Genomic DNA, 6,746 nt, shown 5'->3' on the forward strand with positions numbered 1-6,746 from the left:
ACCCAGGCATGAAGGACAGAGAAGTGCTTCCCCAAAGCTGGGATGGTTGGGCTACATTGACATGATGTTAGATGGTGTTCACCTGATGCCCCTCTGTAGGTTCTGGCTTTGGCTTTAAAGAACATTGAATCACATAATGCCTTTTCAGTCATGTTGCCTCTTTTTGATTAAGCCACTGAGCTGGTCACAATTTTATTGTATTATTTATTTTTTGAGAGGGGGTCTTGCTCTGTCATCCAGGCTGGAGTGCTGGAGTGCAATCTCAGGTCACTGCAACCTCTGCCTCCTGGGGTCAGGTGATCCTCCAACCTCAGCCTCCCGAGTAGCTGGGACTACAGGTGCTCACTACCACACTTGGCTAATTTTTGTATTTTTTTGTAGAGATGGGGTTTTGCCATGTTGACCAGGCTGGTCTCGAACTCCTGAGCTCAAGCGATCCGCCTGCCTTGGCCTCCCAAGGTTCTGGGATTACAGGCATGAGCAGCGCCCGGTCACAATTTTATACTGGCATCCTAGAACACCTGTGGAACAACAGCTACTCTCCCCTGAGAGCCTAGGCAAGCAGAAGTATCTAGATAGAATTGAATAACACCATTTTATTTCCATTGTATTTATTTTTACAGTTACTTTCTATTTCTGGTAAGTGATATTGAGTTTCCATTTCCAACAGTGATACAGTGTCTTTTAAAAATACATTTACTGAATTTAAAAATAAGTTGATTCAAAGGAAGTCATTCAGGAAACTGGAATATAGGTGGTGCAGAGGTGGCAAAATCATAAAGGTGGTGTATAAAAATGGCTGAAATTTAGGAACCCCAGGGCCAACTGGTCTCTGGAGCCTTGCCAGCTCTGCCAGCCTATGGTTTTCGGAAAAGGTGGGCCTGGGCAAAGAAGTGTTTCCTTGAGTGAAGAATGAGCTGTACTCTCCCTGACCTCTGCTTGGCAACCTGACCCTCCTACTGCCCCCAGAAAGCATGGGGGTAGATTATGACATCTTAACTCGGAGTTGCCTATTTAAGTACTGTATATACTAGAGGAGCTACAAAACAGGTGTGTAGGGGCCTCGGGTTAGCTCCTTCATGCCCCTGCCCTTCTTGGGGGGTGTAGTTACAAAGAAAACAATCCCCAAATAGGGCTCAGGGCATGACTCAGGCAGTAAGAAAAGTGGGCACTCCTGTCACGCACTAAAAATACCCCTTGCCCTTGGCAGTACCATCTTTCTCAGTGATTGTACCGAGGGCACCTGGGTAAATGGGCAGAGGACGGGAGGCAAGAAGACGGACAGGGCTCTGTTCCCACCACCCACTCGGGTCTTACGTAGAGTCCTGGGGTTCCTGAATTCGATGCCCTCACTGTTTCCTAAAAGTAGGCTGGGATTTGTAAAGATACTCACACTGTCCTATGATTCCTGCTAGAGCCCCCTTCCTGGTTCAGTGGCTCCAGCAATGTCTTAAAGTAAGAGAGAAGATGACACCAGGCATGGTGGCTCACGCCTGTAATCCCAGCACTTTGGGAACCCGCGGCGGGCAGATCACAAGGTCAGGAGTTCGAGACCAGCCTGGCCAATGTGGTGAAACCCCATCTCTACTAAAAATACAAAAATTAGCTGGGTGTGGTGGCGGACGCCTGTAATCTCAGCTACTTGGGAGGCTGAGGCAGGAGAATCGCTTGAACTTGGGAGGCGGAGGTTGTAGTGAGCCGAGTTCGTGTCACCGCATTCCTGCCTGGGTGACAGAGCAAGACTCTGTCTCAAAAAAAAAAAGAGGGAAGTTGAGCCAGGGCGATGGATATACATCAGCAGATATGCTGGGAGCCGGGAAGTTGTGGAACTGGCTGTGACCTGCATCTTCCAGTCCCGACTGAGACCTGAGCAAGTCCTTTTCCCTCTCTGGGCCTCAGTTTTGGCTGACAATGATGAGGTTCATTTGGGTCAGGTTCTCCACACTGTGTTCTGTGGAAAACTAGGGTCTCCCGTGACATGGAGAGGGTTTTCTGTGGGGTTGGGAGAAAGAGTATTCTCTGGCTAAGGTTGCTCCACAAAAAAGCCTACTCTTTACCCTCTTAGAGATATACAGTTTCAGCCAGGCGCAGTAGCTCATGCCTGTAATCTTAGCATTTTGGGCCGCCGAGGTGGGAGGAGTACTTGAGCCCAAGAGTTCAAGTCCAGCCTAGGCAACATATGAAATTCTGTCTCTATAGTAAAGAAAATAAAATTAAACAAAACAAAACAAAAACAGATACACAACTTCATTAGCAATTAAGTAGATTTTAGAAACCAGATAGTCAAGAAACCTTAACCTTGCTTATACTTCATTTAACTCACTTTTCTCCGAACCTATTTGACCATGACTTTTTTTCCCCCTCCCTTTGTTTTCTTTTCTTTTTGCTTTGTTTTTCCTGAGGAGCATCTACTGCCGTCTCTAGCAGCAGAAGAAAGCATGGCAAATGCTGGTCTAACAGAATCCCTTCCCCTCCTGCTCTCTGCTCTTGTTTGGAAGGTGACATGGACTAGTGGTGAAAATCATTGATTCTTGTGTCTTCCTGTGACGGGATCCCAGCTGCCATGGGTTACTAATTGTGTTAACCTTGAGCAAGCTATCCATCCTCTCTGTGTTTTGATTTCTGCAGATAACAATAGGTCCCATCCCATAGGGATGGTGGAGGATTCAGGAAGCCCATGCTTAGAAAATATTTGGAGGATTAAGGCAGCCCATGCTTAGAAAATATTTGGAGCCAGGCGTGGTGGCACATGCCTGTGGTCCAGCTAATTGGGAGGCTGAGGCAGGAGGATCACCTGAGGCCAGAAGGTCAAGCCTGCAGTGCACTATAATGATGCCTGTGAATAGCCACTACACTCCAGCCTGGGCAACAAAGTGAGACCTTAGCTCTTAGAAAAACAAAACAAAACAGGATTCGGAGGCATGCTTGGCATGAATGAGTACTCAGCACCCATCAGCTCGTATGGTGTAGGTTGGCTGTGACCAGCCCTGGGCCAGGGCAAGGTCCTGACCCAGCCTTGAGGGCATTTATCAGTGAGTCAAGGCAGAGAGAACTGAATGCCAGTAGGATGATAACAAACCCTTTTTATACCTCAAAGTGTGACACTGTTTGGCTAAGACATAGCTAAGTGCTCCAGTCATCTTTTTTTTTTTTAAAGAGACAGGGTCTTATTCTGCTGCCCAGGCTGGAGTGCAGTGGTTCAATCATAGCTCCTTGTGATCTCGACCTCCTGGACTCAAGGGATCTTCCCACCTCAGCCTCCCGAGGAGCTGTGACCACAGGTGTGCGTCATCACAGCTGGCTAATTTTTTTTTTTTTTTTTTTTTAATAGAGATGGGGTCTCACTATGTTTCCCAGGCTGGTCTCAAACTCTTGGCCTCAAGCGATCCTCCTGCCTCGGCCTCCTAAAGTGCTGGGTTTACAGGCATGAGCCACTGAGCCTGGCAGCTCTAACCATCTTTCCTTCTGTCTACATGCTGCATACTTAGAGTGGTAGAGGGGACGGGTAGATGCACACACACGCACACACACCTCGGCTATCCTGCATGTTTATCACCTCAGCTTTCCACCCTCCAGGCTTGTCACAAATAGAAAAGCAGTGAATATGCTCAGAGTGCTAAGAAACCAGGACGCCACCACCCACCCCCAACATTCATAGCCCTACTGTAGTTTACAGCTTACACTGCGGAGGCCCTGCTTTCTCTTGGTCGTTTTTTGCTGTGACCCTTCAGAATAGGTTATTGGGCCCATTAGGGAGCCAATAGGAATTTGATGCTCAGGGAATTGAAGTCCCTTGACTAAAGTTATAGGACAAATGGCCTGGCCCTATCTAGAATCCAAGTGTCCCAACTTCCACTCCAAAGCTCACACCAAATATATGCTCCCACTAGCTCCTCAGCCCAGTCCCTCCAAAGGCCCCGGCCCAGAGTTGGGGCACCCCACCAGTTGGGAAGGGCAGTCAGATTCAGCTGAGGAGTTTCTCTCTCTTTCTTCTAGGTGCACAGTAGGCCCTTTGTGAAAGTTTCTCCGCCCCTCCTATCTTTCTCTACTTTCCTTCCTCCTTCCTTCCCCAGGAAGCCTCCAGACCATCCCTGTTTTGTGTCCAAAGCAGCAGTGCAGATATCTCCCCTCCCGCTCTCTTCCTGTTTCTTCTGGCAGACCAGGAGGAAAGGGATCCAGGAGCCCAAGAACCAAGCCCCCAGTAGTATAAACGCTGGATGTTCTGTGATGTGTCCACCATCCACTGCAGCCTCCTCTGTCATCTCATTGTCCTAAGGCTTCCACCTTCCCCCACTCAGCCAGGGGCCCTCCCTTGGAGAGGCCGATCTCAATTGCTTAGCCTAGGAGTGCCCAATCTTTTGGCTTCCCTAGACCACACTGGTAGAAGTAGAAGTGTCTCGGGCCACATGTAAAATACGTTAACACTAACGATAGCGGATGAGCCAAAACAAAAATTGCAAAAACAAAACAAAACAAAACGAAAACAACCAAAAATCTCATAATGTTTTAAGAAAGTTTATGATTCATATTGGGCCACGTTCAAAGCCATCCTGGGCCGCAGGTAGCCCACGGGCTGGACAGGCTTGGCTTAGACAGTCTACCCCCCAACCCAGCTTGACTCTTGAGACTCCCAAGGTCCCCTCCCCTGCTCTGAGGCCTCCTCATTGATGGCCACTGGCTGTCTGCTCTGTAGGTGCTCTGGTGCAGGGCTGAGACCCCTGGCATCTAAAGCGAGTAGATATCGTGGTGGAGAGAATTAGAAAGGAGCCTGGATTTCTCTAGCTGGGGGGCCCTCCTGGGAGGCTCTGGCCCTTGGAAGGTGGGAGTGAGAATTGGCAGATGGGGAGGGGCCCTTAGGAAGAGGCCCAGGGCTTCTCCTACCTGTGGGGCTTCTGCCCGTGGCTCAGGAACTGTCTTTCCTCCAGCTGAGCGGCCTCACTCCCAGGCTGCCTTTAAGCCCCAGTGGCCTCTAGCCCCCAGCTCTTTGGTCCCGCCTCCCCCCTTCCTCTCCCTCTTCCACCCCACCCCACCCCCACTTCAAGAGGCTTGGGCTGCCTGAAGAGCATTGTTTACTAGCCTGTTGGTACAACACTTTCCCTTAGACTGGGAGGCTCGGATTTCCTGTGGAAGATCTGACAGGTGGCACCTTTCAATCACGGCACGTCCCTCCCGCCCTGAGCCTGGCAGCATCCGTCCTGTGGTCACCTTTCTTCCCAATGGACTCTCCTAACCATAGGGACCTTGACAACCATCTTCAGGACCCATTTGGAGCATGGCCCTGGCCTCTGCTGCTCAGCCAGAGCCCATGCGAGGCCTCCTGTGCTCCCTTCACACCCGCCCCTGCCACGTTCCTTACATAGGCCCTTTCCGTCGTCGTCCTCAGACAAAAGCAGCTGCTTAAGGCTGGGCTAAGGAGGGGATGAGTGGGGCAGCTGCCAACACAGGGGATGTGTCTCGGGGCTCACAGCTGACTGAGAGATTTGGAGGGGGAGGGGCAGAGAGGGCAAAAGTGATGGGACAAGCTGACAGATCACTGGATGGAGCCTGGAAAATACAAAACTCCTGAGTTCTATTTTGAGTTGAAGTGACAGGTACACATTAGGCTCTGAACACATTTTTATACAAAGAAAAAATTGAGTATTTTAGCACATTTTGCTGAGAAAAAAACAAAACAAGCCTGGGCTCAGTGGCTCATGCCGGTAATTCCAGCACTTTGGGCGGCCGAGGCCAAGTGGATCACTTGAAGCCAGGAGTTCAAGAACAGCATGGCCAACAGGGTGAAACCCTGTCTCTACTAAAAATACAAAAATTAGCCGGGCGTGGTGGCGCACGCCTGTAATCTCAGCTATTTGGGAGGCTGAGGCACAAGAATCACTTGAACCTGGGAGGCAGAGGTTGCAGCAAGTCACACTGCACTCCAGCCTGGGTGACAGAGACTCCATCTCAAAAAAAGTCTTCACTTTCTCTGTGCGTTTTATGATCTAAGAAAGGCACTGCTTTTGGAGAATGGGTGCAGGGGACACTCTTACTACTGCGAAGCTTGGGACCTCCCAGTCCTCCTACCCGAAGTCCCACCACTGGGCCACAGTGGCCTCCTTCCTATTCCTTAAATAAATCCATCCCTTTTCAGACTCAGGACTGGTTTTCCTTCTACTCTTTGTAAGACTGGCTCCCTCTCACTCTTCTGGACTCAGCTGAAATTTCATTCCCTCAGGTTTTCCATGACCTTCAATTCCTCTCCATCATTTCAGCTGTATTTATGGTCCTCATAATACTGTTTTTATTGTCCTCATAATACTAAATCTAAAATTACCTTATTCATTTCCTTATCATCTGTCTCTCTCAGTAGGCTTTAAGCTCCATGAGGGCAGGGATTTTATCTACCATGCTCATGGCTGTATGCCCAGAGCCTAGCAGAATTGCCTGGCTCATAGTAGGTACTTGATAAATACATATTGAATGAAATAACTAATTAATTAACAGAAATATGACAGGAACTTGGAAGTCTTGCCCGGGATGATCTGAAAGAGAAATCTTTTTGTGCATCTGTGTTTGGGTACTAGTGATTAAATAGTCCAATATTAATGGTTGCCGGCTGGTTCTAGTAATACTTGAAACCCGGCTGGGATTATAGGCATGAGCCACCACGTCCAGCGTATTTTGCTCTTTTCAATATTTAATGACAGTAGGACTAGAGAAATGAATTTAAACAAAAAACCAGTAAGCCAGAGAGAGATGTGGAAGAA

General features: G+C 48.9%; 1 protein-coding gene across 5 annotated transcripts in view; it reads right to left on the bottom strand.

The window, feature by feature from the left end:
• The window catches only part of SMTNL1 (smoothelin like 1), a 14,499-nt gene extending 9,428 nt beyond the window's left edge, over positions 1-5,071 (bottom strand). For 4 of the 5 annotated variants that reach the window (XM_077962812.1, XM_077962811.1, XM_015114152.3 and 1 more), the window contains exon 1: positions 4,882-5,065. The gene's annotated coding sequence lies outside the window, so the exon portion shown is untranslated. Of the gene's footprint in view, positions 1-4,881 lie in introns of all 5 variants that reach the window. The other variant, XM_015114150.3, reaches the window with a different exon arrangement.
• Between the last annotated feature and the right edge of the window lie 1,675 nt (positions 5,072-6,746).

Source organism: Macaca mulatta, chromosome 14 (genome assembly GCF_049350105.2).
Source record: "Macaca mulatta isolate MMU2019108-1 chromosome 14, T2T-MMU8v2.0, whole genome shotgun sequence".
NCBI classification, from domain to species: domain Eukaryota; kingdom Metazoa; phylum Chordata; class Mammalia; order Primates; family Cercopithecidae; genus Macaca; species Macaca mulatta.